A 19,782-nucleotide genomic window follows, 5' to 3' on the forward strand; every position below is an offset into this window, starting at 1 on the left:
TGTGATTTTCTTTTTCTGCGCCACAACATGGGTATTAGCCCTTGGCTTTTTGCACTAAACCTAGATTTCTGAAAGTGAAATGTGATTGTTCATAATACATTAATCAATACAAGTAATCAGCAATTAATAAGAATACACTGAACATGGGAATGTGAGAATACGCAGCAGTCAGTGCATGCTTTATTGGCTCAGTTTGAGCTTCTTTTGACATGTGGGCCTTAGCACAGGCAGCAAGATAAGGTCCTCTCATCAAGATGAAGCCCACCTCTGTCAGTGGAAGACAAAACAAAACAGCCATGAAGACTAGCCTGGGCCTCCACTTCACATTAAAGGCACTTGCTTATCATTAAGCTACCTTTAGTATGAAGAATTTCTAAAAATGCTTGAGGACTTTAAACTTCAACAAAAAAGTTTAATCGTGCATATTTAGCCTATAGGCCTAGTTATACCCACTGTCACCATAAAGCGTGAAACACCATATACACCATAACATTATAGAAGCAACCTTGAACTTCGGCAAAGCTATTATAAACAGATCCAACGTTCCCGCCTCCCTCGTGAATAATGCAAGACCCTCCCATCGACCTGAGATCCTTGGCAAAGCTTACTGCATGCAGTGTTCGCATTGGTCCTGCCTTGTTGTGAATGTGCAGCCTACTGCACTCCATACCAGGATAAACGAGGCTGCACTTAAATTATTGAATATCTTAAATTGCACTAAACCTTCGCTACGTCGCTAGTTGCATTATATTTACACACGCGGACTGTTTACTCCACGGAGGTAAGACTGACTGACGCAAAAGCTCGCAAGAAGTCAACCCATTGGCTTTTTTGACTAAGACAGTCTGAAATCCAGCTGTTGGTTGATGTTACGGATAGCCTGCCTTCCGTGCTGATAAGACAAACGCCGTTTTCTGAGGCACTGTCTGACAGGAGGAACAAGCGAAAAATCAAGGTATGTATTCAACACAATTCCTCACATGTATTCACACAATTCCTCATACAATAATGCACATACGATATTTTTACAACAGCATGACTGAAACCGAGCTGGAACAGCGTTTGTTTGGTTATTCAACAATATGGAATTATTCATCTGTTCCGCAAATTGTAAAACCAACATCGGTATCTTCCGCGCAGAAAAGGCAGGTAGACCGTACTTAAACCGCTAGCTGCCCTGCTAACCTATAGCCAGCTTGCTTGCTAGCGAGCTGAAATTATTGAAAGACTAGGTTTAGCCTGCGAGCGAAACAGTCATCGCTATTTTGCTACACTGCATTTGTCGGTACAGCTCAACTCACATGGAAAGTGTATTACTCTGTGTGGATGGCTTTGTTTGCTCACGTAATCATACTGTATGGTTACTGTACAAGGTAGATGTCGGTTCATGCACGTCATGCTGCACAGGGATGTCCGTGCTTTGGTCACTATCACCACGGCCCATTCAGAAATGTCTTGACGCCTGAACGTACAGTTTTACATTTAAAACACTGTCACGGATTATAGCTACATTTTCACGACCTAAGGCAGACTTTACAGTTTGGTTACTGAGATTTATGTCATCCTGTAACATTAATGTGTGTTAACGAAGGTCCATGTTCATCATGCATTGCAGCGTGTAAGCCTTCATTGTGGCATCATGCCACAGTCGGAGTCGGGTGAAATAAATCCGAGGTTCGGTACTTAGGTTCGCGAATGAATTTGAACAGGCCTACGCCCAAATGGACAAACGGCGCGTGCATCCACGTGAACGTCTGGAATAGAAGAGCCGAAGCTGTAAGATGCGGTCACACACGGCGGATCTACCTAAAGCCTGGAACCGCTCTAACCGCTTTTATTTGAAAGTATGCCAAGTAAACACTGCCATGCAAATGTCAAGTATTGCTAGGCGAGAAAGATCTCCTGATGCGAAACAGGTGGCGATTCCGAGGATAAAATGTCACAAAATCTCAATACATCTCTGGGAAGGCTCCATCACGCTGACATTTCGAATCCTCCACTCCAAGTAACCTATTTGAATGGTTAGGTTAAACACAGGTCATATGGTCAATGTTGTCGGACTGTCATTTGGTTTGGATTCCACTTCCGTTTCAATAATTAATTGTCCATCATGACAAGATGAGCTGTGTGATTCAGTTAATCAGCATGAAGTGATTATTTCACAGAGGCGGTCAACTGGTTAAGCCCCTTTGAAGTGAAACCAGATCACTTTATTTATTTTCTGAAATACAGATTGACACTCAGCAGTTTTTTTTATTTGCCTCTCCCGTCTACCTTTGGGCAGCTTTTGGAAAAGTTATTAGAGAGATGGAAGAGAGGTGAGCAGTGAAGGCACTTCACTTAAATTACCCCAGATGTTCCACGCTGTGGGGCAGCACTGTGAGGCATTCATCCCAGGCCTTGGGTGTCAGTGGAGGAAATAATGCAATCATAATTAAGCCCTGCAAATTGATTTACCTTCTGGTTAGAGCACTGGGAGATCGGGTGATGAATAGACCTGAGGGTCCTTGGCTAAACAGTGCCAAAGTAGCCTAGAAGGACTTAGTTACAGGCAAATTAAGTTTGACTGACTTTCCAAATGTTCAGTTTAAAGCCTATAGAAAAATATAGACATATACAGATGAGGGAACTCACTGACAGACACAAAATCTAATAGACAGGGTGTAATTCAGGTTTGTTTTAGTCAAGATTTGTATTTGGTTTTAAGAGACATAGTGGCCCTTGCCTTGAACCGCAGAATGAAAACATGTCGCCAAGCTACACAACCACTGGCTCCACAAATGACAACAAAGTATCCCTGTCCACTGTGTACACTCCTTGAGATGTCTACCAAGGCGATGACTAACACAGACCTTAACCCTGAGGCAACATCATAGCCTGCCCTGAACCATTCAGCCTCGGACTACTTGGCCTGTTACCAGGACAACAGGTCACACAAAGGCAAGCCTGCCAGGTGTTGCCATTCAGCTCTTTTCTCTTGTGAGGATTTGCAAAGGCGAAGCGCAGACCAACTGCTGCTCTTGTGTGTTTGTATGCCGTTACCAAAGTCTCTGTTGTGCACAATGCACAGTGTCTGTTGGTGGGAATAGGTAGACCCGAGCATTGTGTATGTTGAAAGCAAGGGAGGGTATAAGCTATCACAATCTGTTCCATCTTGGCAAGCAATATATTTATTTATTTTATCAGGTTAGGGAGAGGGCGGGATTATGGATTATTTAAGCCTGGTTTGCTGTGTGAGGTCACTCTAATTGGCAGTGCTATGGTGTCGCACATCCAGACATGCAAATTTAGGGGGCATTCTGAGCAGCTGCGTTGGGGCTGTGCTACTCCCAAGCACCAGATCTCTTACCTCCACCATAACTCCTGGTCCTCTCTATTGGCTGTGGTGTGCAGAGCAAGCATCACAGTGTGAGCCTAAGAGGGTGTGTGTGTGTCTGTCTGTCTGTCTGTCTGTGTGTGTGTGTGTGTGTGTGTTTTAAATAATGTGCCTATATCTATGGAGCTAAATTTGTCTCAATAATATTTGTATATGTGCAGAGGGGGATCCAGAAATATTTCTTGATTTGCATGTGTGTTTTGATATCTACAAATAAAAAAATCATATTTGTAACTCGTATATAGATTTTTACAAATATAGTGCATTTGTAAATAAAATGCCATTTGTAAAACCGAAAATTCCATGATTCTGCATTTGTGGATCACCAGCACACGCATTCTTCGCTTTCCAAAGTTACGTGTTTTTGAGATGTTCTTGAAAGTCACACAAATCCACATGTGTAAAAAAACATATTTGTAACTTGTAAATTGGTTTTCACAATGTAGATGTGTATTTGTAAACGAAATGGCAATGGCGTTTCGGCATAGTGCCTTCTTCAGTGTGATCTTCAGTGACCTGTCTCCTTTACACCATGCAACATAATAAAAATCTACTTGAACTTAGTAATGGTCTTATGCTCCTTCTCTGCCATTGTGTTTCCCCCAAAGAATGTTGTCTGGCATTGCCATTCATACACACAAGGCATTCTCAGTCCAGACTGTTCTTGTTTGTGAATCCCTGATGGTGACCACCAAAGCAGTAGCGTCCCTCTCTATCTATCCTCTTCTCCGAATATCCCTAACCTCTAACCCGAACATGCTCGAACTTCCACTTACAGTACTGCACACTTTTTTACAGTACCTGATCTTGCTCTTTGAATACGTCTAGCCTAGTACGGTACTTGGTGCTAACTCCAAGGTCTCTTAACTTCCTGCAGCTTGATCCTTTTATGTAAGTCATTTTGAAGAAAAGCATCTGCCATGAGTAAATGTAAAGGTAAATGGATGTTGTCCTTATATGGCCCTGAACTGACCTCTCAGGCAGCATCACCGCATCACTGTTGTGGTGTAGTTAGATGATTATCTGGTGACTGCTGTCATTCTCCGTAGCTTCAAGAGCACTCCACCGTAAACAAAGAAGATGACCCGAGTGGGATTATCCCCCGGGCCGAGCCTGGGAGGCCTAATATGTTAATGTGTAATGCCATTATGTCTCACCCAATGACCCAGTCTGACTCAACATCTGACACTGAAAGGTTTTTGTTTCTCCCAGGCTGCCTCAGATGAGGTGTGCTCAACTCGCCGGGGATTATGTAAAGCATGTTTACGTGAGGAGACACTCATTGCACAGAGACACACACACACACACACTTCACACAGTTCTTCTCAAACCAAGGAGATTTTACTCTTTTTTTTTGGGAAGTCTGTTATTGATTCACCTTTACTTACTCAGAAATTCGAGGAATTTTTTGGCAAATCTTGCTTTGTCTGTGTTTGGCTTGTTTCATTAATCTGTCTGTCTGCATTTCGAAATCATGTCTGTGAGTGTTTACTGTGAGTATTTGTTATTGTCTAATTTCCATATAGTCAATTATCATCAGCTTTGTGCACTACCGAAGCTTGCACACATTTGCTTTACAGGGCTTCAAGGACTTCTCCAATTATTTTCACTAACAAATACACACATTGGGATTAGGGACATTGGGACAAAAATGAATGTGCTCTGCTCCACATTTAGACAAACACTGCTGTCTGGGCGGATAAAATAAGGGGGTATGGGGGGGAGGGAGGGGGAGAGAGAGAGAGAGATTCTGACTCTGACTCTGTTTCTTGACTCATTGACCTTTGGCCTCTCCCTAACCACACATACACACCTTCAGGTGGGCTCCGTCAGACAGCAGCTCTTATCTTTCTGACCAGAGGGAGCCTACATGCCCAAATTTCCTCCCCACAGTCCCTCAGGACTCAGCTGGTCCAGCAGACAGAGTTGAAAGGTGTGTGTGTGTGGATTTAGATTTATGGGGTCTGTCTGGTACATTTTTTCTCTTCTGTTGCATTCCTCAGGGCTGTATTTAATTACTTGTCAGTGCCCGTGCTAATAGAAGTGACTGTAATGAAGGGGCTAGGTTTGTGAGGGAGAGGTGGAGAGAGAAGGATTGAAAGAATGAGGGAGAGAGGCCGAACAAGCATAGAAAGACGGGATAGAGAAAGTCTGTGACTGTGGAGACGATAAGAGGGGGAGAAGAGAGTGTGGAAGAGATATACAGTAAGAACAACCCACACACCAGAAGCTAGCATAATGCATGTTTATCTGTGTGTTTTTTTGTTTTTCTGATTACACTTGCCTGTGGTTTTGGCTCTGCATCGTTGGGAATAATACTGAATCCTTGCCCAATGACATGATACATAGGTTGGCATAGGCTAGCCCACTGCCTCTACTTCATCCACCATCCACCACTGGCAGTGTAACACAATAGCACTCTGCAGGCAAATGCTATCACAGAAGCTGACAAATGTAGCATCCCAGCAAAACAGCACTGACCTTCTTAGGTGTGTGCTTAGTACTCTTGGCTGTCAAGCTTTTGTGCCTTCCAACTGCAGGATGCAGTGTTCTGCAGTTCTTTTGTTGTCTGAGAGAACCAGGCGAGACCCTGTAATGTATAGCGACGCAGAGATGGAGCAAGTGCTTTGAGCTAGAACGCTTTCTCAGTTACTGCTTTCTGTGGGTAATTTGTTAGAGGCAGCCCTAAGCGGTACAAGTGAGGCAGTCTGTTTCCCTCGCCTGGCCAGTGGACCCAACACTAGGTAGTGAGAGACAGCTGGTCCTGTCAGCACAAATGTGTTCCTGCTGTAGAAAAGAAGAGACAAAGACAAAGAAATTGCATATGTTCTTTGCACTTTTTCTGTCGTACCTGCAGTTTAATGCACAATGTTTAGCAAGAGGATGAATAATCAAAGTGTTTCTCTCTTTCTCTTTCTCTTAATTGTTTAAAGAATTAGAAATGGTTAAGATGTAATTGTAGCCACTTTTATGGTCCATTTGATTTGCATTCCGTTGTGATGTCTCCTCGAGCTGATTAAAAGGCATTTCAGAGGGCTGAGATGGACAACCCAGATGGATGATAAGTAGTCCCAGTTACAGCCAAATCCTTTGTGTGGTGGATTATTATGTTATAACCTAAACCAGTGAGGGTTTGTTGTATTTTAGTTTTAGCCCATTTATGTTTGTTCATTTATTATTTACTTGCAGTGTATTCTAGGTATTTTTTCAGACATCGGTTGTCTAATCTTCCACCAATGTCATGCTATTGGAAATTATGGTCTATTATCCTCCACTTTGATGTTCCCAGTGTGCTTGTGGTATATTCAGTATGGAAATGATCTCACAGAAATGGAGGGCAGTGTAAAAAAAACATTCATTAAGTATTAATCAGTATTGAATCTGTGATATGTCTTAGTGTTGTGCTAATAACTGCGATCCCCCTCTAGTGTACGTTTGTGAGAACAGACCCTCGCTAAGCTAATACTGTACGTCTTGTCTAAACTGCGTGCTGCCCTGGTATCAGTCTGCTGAGGCGTGGATGTGGCAGCCTTCATGCCACACTGAGGAGACGGAGTTAAGTGTAGGGACCTCTGGCAGCAAGAGAGAGACATTTTGTTGGAGGCGCCCGTGGGTTAGTGGTAAGGGACGGCGCTTCCTGCTCTCTGCGCTGCGGACTCCCCGGCCTGTCGGCTTCGATGCACGTGCCGCTGATGCCCTCTGATTCGATCTGATGGCTCTTTGACCCTTCTCTGGCTTCGCCTCCTCGGCTCGCTCACTTGCGCATGTGCTGTGCTCTTCCGCTCCTTTGCTCGGAGGCTGTCCCCCCCCCCCTCTCTCTCTTCCTCTTGCTCCCTCTCTCTCTCCCTCCTTGTCTCTCTTTTTTCTTTTCTCTCCTTCTCCCTTGTGATTTCCTCTCTCAGTTCCTCATCCCATCCCTCCTTTATCTATGCCTCTCTCTTTCTCTCTCTCTCTCTCTCTCTCTCTCTCTGCCTCTCTATCTCTCTCTCTGGCTTTCCCCCTCCATCACTCTGCCTCTCTCTACCACACCTTCCCTCTGTCTCTAGTGCTCTCGTTCTCTTTCCCCTTTTCAATCCCCTCTTTTTCCTTGTCTCTCCTACTCCCTGTCTTTCTCTGTCTTCCATCCTTTTGCGCTCTCTCCCTCTTCTCCTCTTTTTAGTTATATTTCTCTCTGTTCCTCTCTCTCTCTGTCCTGCATGCTCTCTCTCACACTCTCTCTTCCCCCCTCTCTCTCTCTCTCTCTCTCTCTCTCTCTCTCTTTCTCTACTCCTCATCTCAGAGGAGCGCTGCTGACTGTTGCTGGCTGTGCTCCAGGACACCATAGGGACGTCTTTGGGGAGACATCTCGCTCATCGCGATCCATTTCACGTTCATCTGGAACATCTGCAGGTGTGCTCTCCTGAGGCGAGCAGGGCCACAGAGCCGAGGGGAGGGCCGCGTTCACGCTACATGGCCCCTTAATCCAACCGCAAGGGACGAGAGAGAAAGATTGGGGGGTGGGAGGTTGGAGGAAGAAGGATCACGACTGAGAGAGGGAGAGAGAGAGAGCTGGAGCTGTAGGGTTGACTGTCACACTGTGCGGTTTACACAGTTGTGTTTATAGTAGTGCACTAATACTACAGCCCGCTGTTAACTGACATGTTAGCTAGTAAATAGCTGTGTATATACAATGAGTTGATCTTACCTTCTGTTTTTTGTGATGACCTCTAGAGTTTTAGTGCCTTAATGGTCAACAAAGAGAACATGGATATAATACAGAAGAGGAACTTGTCATCAGATTTGCCAGATTCCGCTTAAACATTCCACAAGTCTTTAAAAAGATACTGGAATTTTTATGTTGACAAAAATAGCTGCTGCTATGAGTTCTGTAACAATCCAATTATGTACAGTTTAACATGAACAGGGGTCATGTGAATGTGAATGTCATGAGAATGTGCTTAGTTAAATATGATCATATTAAGTGTAATTCATATGAGCATAAAGTCATATAGCAAAATTCCTGGATGAAAGTCATTTATTCATGTTGGATTTTGAATGCACAGAACTAGGCCATTAGGGGAAAAGTGGCTACTCAGATTAAGTTTCTTTATGAGCAACTAAAATAATTGTTTCTTTATTCCATTATACTGTTGAAACAAACAACCTCCATGACACAAGATGGACAACTTGGTAGTGAGAGTGCAGAAATGATTCAGAGCCTCAGCCAATATTGCAAGAGAAACTGTCTCCAAATGCACCCGTCACAACTTTCCATGAAGATGAAGATTAAAAGAGTAGAGCTTAACATGACCTCAGTCATCTCCTCAGTCATCTTCAGTCTGTCTGCAAACCAGATGTCGCTTATGTGACCTCATTGACCCTGATGCCTAAGGGTTGCTGTTAATGGCAGTTGGATTGCTAAGAGGATGTCTTGGTGTTGGACTGCTTTCTTACATTTCCAGGTCCTTTAGATCCCTGATCTCTGCCTTTCTTACTCCTCCCCCTACTCCATTGCTTTCATAAAGGATTCTCTCCAGTATGTTTTTTTCCGAATTGTATTTTTGTGTTCAGCTCATTAGTGATGAAGTGAAAAGCTGGTGTATATAAAACCGTGTCCGTGAGTTGTGTGTGTGTGTGTGTGTGTGCGTGTGTGTGTTTCATCACTCGGCGATTGTTTCAGTGTGGTGTGTGAGCCTTAAATGAATCTCTGTCATGAGTGCGGGAGCCTACAATAACTACGCCAGCAATTAAATCCCCTCTCTGGCTGGGACGCGTCTCGTGAGGCTGCCAGCAGCCCGGTGTTGTCCTTCACCATCAACCTTCAGCCCCATCCCGATGGCTCGGAGTCGGACGCTGATATCTGTGTCTCTGTTTGTGACGTCTCACACCGAAATCAAACCCCCTCGACCTCTGCTGTGTCTCTCTCTCTCTCGTGCGACATTGCCCCTCAGTCGGGACTCATGGGAGAAACCAGCCATGATTAAAAGAACTGCAGGACTGAATGGAACAGGGATGGAGAGGAAGCCCTCTCTTGTCTATCTCTGTCTGGCTGAGGTGACTGTTTCGCGCTAATGATTTTCTTACCCTCTGTAACGGAGCACACTGTTGCAGAATATCTCCCTTAACTGTTCAGCATCTGTTTCATCCCTTGCGGCCTGCCAGACACTGACAACCCCCCCCCCCCCCCCACCCCCCACCCCTGAACGGACAGCTGTTCCTCAGTGTGAGTAGCAGGAACTCACAGATTTAGTGCTTCGGAGCGAGAGCAGGGGACGGGGAGGCCGGTGAAGACAAAAGAGCCAATCGGGACACCCCGAAGGCGCAAACCTTCCGGTCATGGACCGTGCATCTCTCTCCAGACATGCTAAATGCCTTTCTCACTGCCATGTGCAGAAGGGCCAAAAGTTCATCTGAACTCTAAGAGTGCGTAGATGAGAACTGCTGAACTGCTGGTGTGTAATCCGACATCACATCTTTTGATGCCAACTGGCATGTTTGTTCAAGTTGAAGAGATTCAACCTTTTACAGTTTTAACTGAAACTTTTTTTTCCCCAGTGATCATAGCTTGCATGTTTTTCCTAAAGATGTTTTTGTCAGAGATTTCATGTTGTGCCTTATAGTTTTTGGCAAACAACCTAGCTTCGGTTTTGAGAGTTATCTTTGCCATTTTTACTGTCCCATCATGTCTAGAGACTCCACATCAACCAATCTCAGGGCCGTGTCATGTTTCAGTTTGAAATGGTAGCGCTTCCGAGGAATTCTCATCCTAGATCCGCCGTGGGAGAGAGAAGAGATGTACTTTACGACCTTAAATGCCGTTTTAATGGCATTACTCAATGATCAGCAAAGGTCACCACCTCATTGCATTAGCAGGGAACATCACTGGGTTTACATTAACGGCGTCGTGCACTGCTTTGTCTTGTGAGCCGTAAACAAGCCCTGCCGCCACTGAGCCCTCTGCCTGCCGGAGGCCCCTGCTGCCTGGGCTAATCCTGGCAGAGTGGTGGAGTGGTGAGGTGTGGTGCGGCAGCCCTTATTGCCTTGGCGTCGTCCCCACTGCTCAGGCTGCAGCCCCAGTGTGCTGACACGTGCCGCTTATTATTCAGGCTCATCAGCGAGCGAGGAGCGCCTGACCTGCACTGCATCGTGTGTGTGTGTGTGTATGTGTGTATGTGTGTGTGAGGGTGTGTGAGTGCATATTTTTGTGCCTGCGTGCATGTGTGCTCAACACGCGCAATATTGTCTATAAGAAAGGCCTCAGATGGACTCGAGATAGAGGGCCGTCTTTGATTATGGCTTTCTGCTGCCAAACGTGTGTGTGTGTGTGTTAGCGTTTCCATTCTCTTCCACCTGGTTGTGATGAGTACAGAGAGTCGATGTCAAAGAGACAGTGAAACTATGAGAATTCTGTGTGCAAGCTAGTTTACAAACCCTGTGTGTGTGTGTGTGTTACAAACCCTTCACCAGACCACCTCTGTACTTGTGTGTGTGTGTGTGTGTGTGTGTGTGTTACAAACCCTTCACCAGACCACCTCTGTACTTGTGTGGGTGTGTGTTACAACCCCTTCACCAGACCACCTCTGTACTTGTGTGGGTGTGTGTTACAACCCCTTCACCAGCCCACCTCTGTACTTGTGTGGGTGTGTGTGTGTTACAAACCCTTCACCAGACCACCTCTGTACTTGTGTGGGTGTGTGTGTGTGTGTGTTACAACCCCTTCACCAGACCACCTCTGTACTTGTGTGGGTGTGTGTGTGTGTGTGTGTGTGTGGGTGTGTGTTACAAACCCTTCACCAGCCCACCTCTGTACTTGTGTGGGTGTGTGTTATAACCCCTTCACCAGCCCACCTCTGTACTTGTGTGGGTGTGTGTGTGTGTGTGTGTTACAACCCCTTCACCAGACCACCTCTGTACTTGTGTGTGTGTGTGTGTGTTACAACCCCTTCACCAGACCACCTCTGTACTTGTGTGGGTGTGTGTTATAACCCCTTCACCAGCCCACCTCTGTACTTGTGTGGGTGTGTGTGTGTGTGTTATAACCCCTTCACCAGCCCACCTCTGTACTTGTGTGGGTGTGTGTTATAACCCCTTCACCAGACCACCTCTGTACTTGTGTGGGTGTGTGTGTGTGTGTTATAACCCCTTCACCAGCCCACCTCTGTACTTGTGTGGGTGTGTGTTATAACCCCTTCACCAGACCACCTCTGTACTTGTGTGGGTGTGTGTTATAACCCCTTCACCAGCCCACCTCTGTACTTGTGTGGGTGTGCGGTTGCAGTTGTGAGAGATGGCTCTCTGTGTTGCATGTTTGCCCTCTGCACGTGTGCATCAGACTGGATGGATGGAGGTCCTGCAAACCCTCCCACACACACACACACACACACACACACACACACACACACACACACACACACACACACACACACACACACACCCTGTGGAGTAGGGCCCAGCTGGAGTCCCTTAGTGGGGTATGTGGATGCCAGCACAGACTTGTATTATTGATGAGAGTCTCACACATGGCGGCACAGGGCAGTGGGAGGGGAGTGGAGGGGAGGGGAGGGCAGAGGAGAGGAGAGAAGAAAGGGAGAGGAGAGTAGAGGAGAGGAGAGGAGAGAAGAAAGGGAGAGGAGAGGAGAAAGGGAGAGGAGAGGAGAGAAGAAAGGGAGAGGAGAGGAGAAAGGGAGAGGAGAGGAGAGAAGAAAGGGAGAGGAGAGGAGAAAGGGAGAGGAGAGGAGAGGAGGGCAGAGGAGAGGAGGAGAGAAAGGGAGAGGAGAGGAGAGGAGAGGAGAGGAGAGGAGAGTAGAATGGAAGGACGGAGAAAGAAGAGGGAGAGTGGAGAGATGAAGAGGCGAGGAGATGAGTGAAAAGGAGACGACTCGAGGAAGAGGAAATGTGAGTAGAAGCCCATCAGGCGTGTGCACACCAGAAGTGGCCAGCCAACCATACTCAAAGAGTGCTGTTGTGGCGGCGCTCCAGTCAGCCAGGGACAAACCAGATTATGAGCATCATTCGTGTGGACACACAGGAGATGCGTTTGGCCAGGTGGGCTGGTGGCTCTGCCAGATTACATCTTGGCTCAGTGTGTTTTCCCGGGAGATAGTCTGGGAGCCTGGAACCGAGATGAGCATGCAGTCCCAGACATTCTTGTCTCTTCAGTCATTGAGCTAATGTGGGTTGGTATGCTGGTCTGTGTTGCCAAGGTCATCAACACAGGAAGTGAGTCATGTTGACTGTGATTGGTCCAAGGCTGATCCAAATACATTTCAGTTCTGTATAATTATTGACATTCTTTGATCCAGAGAAGACTAGAATCTGTGGGTTAAAATGAATCCAGTGATATGTGGGGCTAGGCAACTCCAGGACAGTGTTTCTGTGTAGCTGAAGTGGAATCAGCTGTTTGTATGCAGGACTCTTATTGCTGTGGTAGCAAGTCCGTAGTCAGTTGGGTCACAGGTGGACAAGGTCTTGGTAGAGGGAGAGACAGTTTGAGGGAGGAACAATGTTTTGAGGACGGACACAGATATAGAGATCAATTATGAGGAAATGGTGGGAGAGGGAGAGAAAGGAAAACGGGGAGAGGAAGGCAGAGGAGGGAGGAAATACATCTTCCTGCATACTGTACCTTCTTTCTCTGCTGTCCAGTTGTCTTGTCTTTTTTGTTCCTTTCTTTCTTTCCTTTATCTCTTTGCCTTCTATTTGTCTCCTTCTCTCTTTCTCTTCCATCTCTTCCTTCTCTCGCTTCACATTAACAATGGAAACAGCAATCCAGCAGACTGGTTTGACTGCAGACAGACCCTGCAGCATTTGACATCATTTGTTTTTGTGTGTTTGTGTGTGTGTGTGTGTGTCTCTGTTTTTGTGTGTGTGTGTGTTTGTGTGTGTGTGTCTCTGTCTGTCTCTGTGTGAGTAAGTGTGTTTACATAGAATGCGGTGTTTGTGTCACCTGTTTCTGCCATGGGGTGTGTCGTCTTGTGTGAAGCAAGGCACAGATGTGCTCCTGTTTTTGCCGTGTTTACGCTAGCTCATCTAAACCGAGACGTCCTCTCTTATCCTCGGTGGTGAAAGAGCTATTGTTGCCTTGGCAACATTTCTAAAAGCGTTTCTCAAAGCTTTCATTCTCCCCCGTGTTTATATATTGTTTTTCATGTCATACACACCACCATTTCAATTACAGTGATCACTGAGTTTTGTAGTCATTTTAATTAAGGTGAAGGGTGGAAGCAGCCTACTGTGTATGAGCTCTGTTCTAACATCAGGTTAGGATAGCTCATAGGGTAACTCATTTCCTCAAAAGTAGAGTTATGTTTCACACAAAATTATTCAAAACAGTTAATCAGACAGTGAGAGAGCCTATCACTTAGGTGGGTAGGTTGTGAATTGTCAGAGTGTGGCAAGGGATCCCTGAGTCACCAGAAGCTGATGGAGACCGGTAGCTCGCATCCCCTGTTTTCTGCAGAAACTGTGCGTCAGCCTAAAAGACCTGCACAGATCCTCTTTCACAGCCCACGCACCTCCCTTGACCTTGGGTGAGACTTCTGGAGAAAGGCTTTGTGTGTATATTCTGTGTTCTGTGTGTGTGTGTGTGTGTGTGTGTGTGTGTGTGTGTGTGTGTGTGTGTGTGTGTGCATGCATGTTTGTCTTTAGGTGTGTGTGTGTTTGTGTGTGTTTGAAGGGCGGGGGTCATGAGTGTGCTTTTATCTCTGTAAAGATCTCAGTGCTCAGCTGCATCTGGTGTGCGGGGCGGGAGGTTGGACGGGTTAATGGGGGTTGAGAGGAACTAAGAAACCAACAATATGGTGCTGAAAAGACCAAAGGGTATTAATACCCGTGCTAAACCGTAACAACAGGACTGAGCCCATATTGACTAAATGTTTTTTTTTTCTTCTAGTAGCTGTTGACAATATGAAATACATTGCCCAATGGCTATTAACTCGGAACTCTTCCTGCAGTCATAATATATTTTCATTGTGCTGAGCTTGTATTGATTAACATTCTGTTTATTTAGTAATATAAATCTATTTTTGTGTGTGACCACTGAAGCAGGATTACCTCTTAATGCCCAGATGAATTTATTACATGGATGCTTTTTCAATCAATACTGTAATGGCTCCAGTTATAAATAACTTGGCGCTTGGAGCAAAAATATTATCAATATGGGTCTATTTATTTGGATGATGTGCTTAAATATTGGGAGCACTGTTGATGTATGGTATGTCCAGGGATATGTGTAAGATTGTTTAGCCAGGCATTGCTTTAATGGTCATCCCCAGCCAGTGGCAGGGGCAGCGTCTCCTCGTTTGGGTGTGACTAAGCTGGATTATGAGATTCCCATCCGTTTTTATCAACCTTGCTCGAACGTCTCCGCACTCACCCGGGCAACGCCATCCTGAACAAATACCTACTGTATACAGGGCCGCTCGGAGAAAGGGCTTCATTACACAAATCATCCATCACAGTGCAGTCGCTCCCCGAGTCGGCTAATCACACACATTTATCATGGTCATTTTCTGACGGAATTTCTTTATTCACTCCTAGTGTTCCCACTCCCTGTGTTTTTACCCTTGCCCAAGCTGCCTGGCTCAGAAAAAGGAATAATGCAATCACACTATGGTGTGATTTAGCCAGGATTGGGCAGAGTAAATTGGTATCACAATGGTGTGGTTTGTCTGGGATGAAGGGGGCAGGGGTGGGGTGGTGTTGGGCGGGCGTCTCCTCAGTATGCTGCAGGGATTTACTACAGGTTCTGTTCAGACTTGTGAGTTGACGCACACATAGCAATGAAGTGTGTGTGTGTGCATAGATGTGTTTCTGTCAAGGGGTCTGTGTGTGTGTAGTGTGTGTTTTTATGTCTTTTGAAAGTTTATGTTTGTGTGTCCCTGCACAAATTGCCGTCTGATAAGTGGAAGAGGAGGAGGGGTGGAGAGGAACAGAAGAATCCCTAACTGCCTGTACTCTCCACGGGCTGATAAATTATGATGTCGTTAGAGCGTGGCGGCTTCCTGGAACGGGTTTTAAACCTTTGCACCCCCCCCCCCCCCATACCAAACTCCTTCCCTAACATACCCACCCCTACCCCTCTGCCTCCTGGCTGATGGTAATGGAAAGAGGCAGTTGTTCCGGTTTAACGGCAGGCGCAGGTGGCTGCAGTGATGCCTCAAACCGCAAGGTCCTCTTCAGGCCTGAAGCAGAGTAGGAGGGAGAGGAGAGGAGAGGAGAGGAGAGGAAGATGCAGACAGGGCTAAATGGAGAAGGAAGCCTTGAAGGACACAAAATAATGACAGGGAGGGAGTGAGGAGATGGTGAGCCTGGCTAGCGAGGCTAGGCTTAACTGGGAAAGGACGCCTGAAAGTAATTTTTCCTGGAATAAGAAGAGAGACTTCTCTTAATATGAGAGAGATAGATAGACAGAGAGAGAGAAGTTGGACTCAGAGGTAGCTTGTGAGGTCGATGAATCTGACTCCTCACCGCAAGGGAGGATTGTAAGATGGACAATGATGTTTCTGTGCCACTACAGGCTAGTTGGAACATGCCATAACTCGTACTATTGTATAGACAATGAGTCTGTCTGAATTTGCAGACATTACTTGTGTGTGTGCTCTGTGAAAACCAGACTTGTGGTGGGTCTCATGGCTTAGCAGAAATAGCTACCTTCTTAATTTTTAATAAGGAATTAAATCACTTTTAGTGGCATGCACCCAAACATTACTTTGTGTGGATAAAAGGGCGTTTGTCTGCCTCTGTGTGTGAGACACATTGCATGTCTTGTGCCAGTGTGTGTGAGGCATTAATTGAATGGAGTTGTCTGTGTGTGAGCTACACAAAGATTGTATAGTGCTATTTTTTGTGTAACCGTGTGCAAGACTTGGACTGCGTTGTTTATGATTGTATGTTTTTGCTTTTGCTTGTGCTTGTGTGTTTTGGGTTCTGTAAAGCCCTGTTGTAAACAGACAGCCCCTAGGCCTGCAGACACACGGATCTGATAAAAACAGACACGGTGAGCAGAGCACTGGTGTGTGTGTATGTGTGTGTTTTGAGGCTGAGCGCTGGGAACACACGGAGCTGAACCTGGAGCTCCTTAGCCAGCCTCCCCAGCTCGAGGCCTCAGGCCTGATAACATCTGGTGTGGTCGGATCTCCACTCAGATGCAGCCTTCTTTTCCTACCCTGCAAGCAGCCTGTCTTCCCTCTGTCTTCGGCAGGGAGCCATGCGTTGGTGTCGTCAAGTCATGGGGAGGGAGGAGACCGTTCTGATGAGGTTAAATACACAACTACGTTCTTGTGAACCCTGACTGGTTCACTGACTTGTTATTGTGCTCTGTTAAATGCGGTTTTCTGAGGTTATTCATTTAAAAGTCAAACATGATCTCACTTGTTAAAGTGGTTTTATGCCCTGGTGAATCAACATTCCATTGCACCTGATGGGTACATCATGGTATGAACATTCATCATTCAAGAATTGACGTAATATTTCGTAACTTGGTTGTAATAAGGACATTGTACTGTGCTGCTGATGCGTCTTAAGTTCTGAGCAAAAATCTGGTTGAAAACTGTTTCAACTCCCAACACTTCAGCGGCTCTTGATTCGGTGGAATGAGAAGTGGATGTTTTTACCCCCTTTTTTTACCTTCCCACGTTTCCTTTCAATTCTTATGAGCTTTACACTTGCCAGTTTCTTTTGACAGATGTTTGCTCATCAGGGCATGTGAAGGTGAGAGTAGAGGAGTGCCTGAGAGTCATCTGGGCTCTGATACTACTCATTTTTCTTTTGAGACTCAACTGGCCATGCCTACTTGAGCATAATTTAAACAGTCACTTCAAGTCAGAGTGATGAGATATTTACAAGCAAATCAAGAATATAAGGAGGCTTGTAAAAACCAGTCTGCAGAGCCTTACTTAGACTGTTGTTTTTGTTTCACATCACCAGAAACACAACATTCCACCCATTCCTTTATCTGCAAGGTTTTTTGGGCAAAATGTAGGAAAAAAAAGAATCCTTAACCTGTGTCAGATGGTTTAAAGGCTCGTTAACCTCACTGTTAACTGTCTCTTGCTTTAGCTGTAATAACTAGTAGCTCCACGAGATAAGCTGAGCATTACGTGGGGCGGAAAAAGTGATTATAACTACTGTAAGGTCACAGGCTTTGTGCCTATTGAGACTAAACTATAACCTGGGACTCCGCTGTGCTGGAAGTCAGTTTGGACGAAAGTCTTCTCCAGAGTTTGCTAGCTAAATATGGGTTGGGTGGCCGAGCCTATTTACCTCACATTAGCATGTTATGGAGTGCATTTTGTGTACTCTGTTACTCTAGCAAAAATCCCACACACTAGACGGTCAATTGAAGAGGAGGATAAAAGGGGTTCTGTGCATTTTTTTTCTCGGATTAGCTCCAACAGTGCAGCAGCAGAGACTAAGGGCCTAGCAGGAGGTAAAGGTGCTTGTATTGATGTGATCTAGGCATGATAAGCGATTTGCCAGGTTTCTTTATTTTCTCTCTCTCTCTCGGAAGTCCATTTTTAACTGCAGGGTATCAAGAAATGTAATTTCTTTTGTGGTTGCTCTCCCTCCCTCTTTCTTTTGCTCTCTCAGTTGTTCACTCAGTTGCTGGCTCCCTCCCTTGTTCGCTCCCCTGTCTCTCCATTTTGTCTCTTCCTCGCTGTCGGTGAGTTTGGTGTCCTTGTTGAGGGCACAGGGCCTTCCACTGTTTCAGCACAAGGCGATGGCTAAAAATACCATCCACCCCTCTGGCCTCACATCCAGCACTCAGCGTGGGACTGGGAGGAGAGAGAGAGAACAGGGGGGAGAGCGAGGGATGGAAGGAGCGGGGGAGGAAGAGAGAAAGCAAGAGAGACAGAGCGTGAGTGAAAGACAGTAAGGGTGGGAGGTAGAGGTAGTGAGAGAGGTTGTATTCTCTCTGAAATCTGCGGGGGCATTCTGCTCTTCCAACGCAGTGCATCCACCAACTCCTTTCCTGCCGATGGCGTGAGATCTCCCTGAACGGAAACGCATCATCACAGACATCAGCTGGGTCATTCCGATTCGGCAGATTGGTTCCAGAGTCAGTTCGCCTCTAGTATAGGCCTGAAACACTGCTGATGAGTCTGACAATTTTAGTGGAGGAACAATCTCTCCAGCTACAGTATGTTAGAAGTCGCGTTATGCAAGCATGAAAATAACCGGGATGATTCAGGCTAGTAGTGATGCATTTGTCATCTCTTGATGTTCATTGAATCAGTCAGTGCTGCATGTACGTGTCATTTTTGTGAAATGTTATTTTCTTCTTACACTTCTCTCCTGTGCCTTCTGAAGCTGCTTTCACATTCCTTTCACAGAATTACATTTGCACCTCACACGCTTGACTGATTTTAACTGCCTTCATTAAAATGAAGATGCCTTTGTCTTGATACTTTGTCTCCTAGAATAGAAAAAAAAAACCTTCAAAACTCAGTTCTCACATATTGATTCCATATCAGTCCTGTCAGATGTGTGAAGTCAGGCACAACTTCCAGAGTGATATCCTGAATTACAGCCTTACCAAAGAGTGGATGAGTCTGGCACAACCCAGGGAAGAGCCTAGGGGAAGGTGGGCAGTTAATGAGCTCTTAATTGACTTGAAACAGAAGTGGCTCCCTCTTTCCCACTCCAATTGCTGGGGAGAGTTCTTGTCAGGGTAAGATGCAACCCACACCTCCCAGAGGTCAGGTGCTCTTAAAGCTTAGATTGTTTTAGGAAACTGGAATCTTTTAAAACGTTTTAAATAGACACTTGGAGGCTCTAGACTGCAGCAATGTTTATCTCCTGTCTTGCTGCTGCCACAAAAGAGAAAGAGGTAGCTGTCAGGTTCCCTGGCTGTCAAACTTTAGCCATGAAGTTGCCAGAATGTATCCTGTGGGAACACACCATATGTTGCCTCATTTTCATTTTACTAATCTATTCTGTAGGTGATAATAGGACACATCAGTGAGGCTAAATGGTGATTTCTTATTGAGTCCATTGTCCTTGAGTCTGAAAGGTTTATTTATAATTGTCAAAATGAACAGCATTATACTTATTTAAAGGGACACCAGGCAACATTTTCGTGTTAATTAATCATCTTCGTAAGTCGGTATATGGTTAAATGACTCATTACGGGGCGAATGAAGCTCTCTCGCCCGCCCCTACTGCCTGTAGGAAGAATTTTGCAAGTTGCAAGTTCGGTGTATCCTACCTGCCGACCGAAGCAGGATCAGTTTACAGCACAGAGGCAGGCTAACGAAACGCTAGAGATGCAAAAGTGTGTATAATGGCAGAGCCGGCGAAGAAGCAGCGAAAACCCTTGACGGAAGATGCAAAGAAAAGGAAAAGAGCTTCAGACCGAGCGAGGGGGAGTTTCGTAGAGAAAAAGCATCAGGCTTGCCTGGTGTCCCTTTAATTCCTTGTTCTATTAT

General features: G+C 45.6%; 1 protein-coding gene across 3 annotated transcripts in view; it reads left to right on the forward strand.

Moving 5' to 3' along the window:
* Window positions 1–630: 630 nt before the first annotated feature.
* Window positions 631–19,782, forward strand: part of tanc2a (tetratricopeptide repeat, ankyrin repeat and coiled-coil containing 2a) — a 152,371-nt gene continuing 133,219 nt past the window's right edge. For 2 of the 3 annotated variants that reach the window (XM_042087835.1, XM_042087837.1), the window contains exon 1: window positions 631–955. The gene's annotated coding sequence lies outside the window, so the exon portion shown is untranslated. Of the gene's footprint in view, window positions 956–5,195; window positions 5,310–19,782 lie in introns of all 3 variants that reach the window. The other variant, XM_042087836.1, reaches the window with a different exon arrangement.

This window comes from Alosa sapidissima, chromosome 3 (assembly GCF_018492685.1).
Source record: "Alosa sapidissima isolate fAloSap1 chromosome 3, fAloSap1.pri, whole genome shotgun sequence".
Classification (NCBI taxonomy): domain Eukaryota; kingdom Metazoa; phylum Chordata; class Actinopteri; order Clupeiformes; family Clupeidae; genus Alosa; species Alosa sapidissima.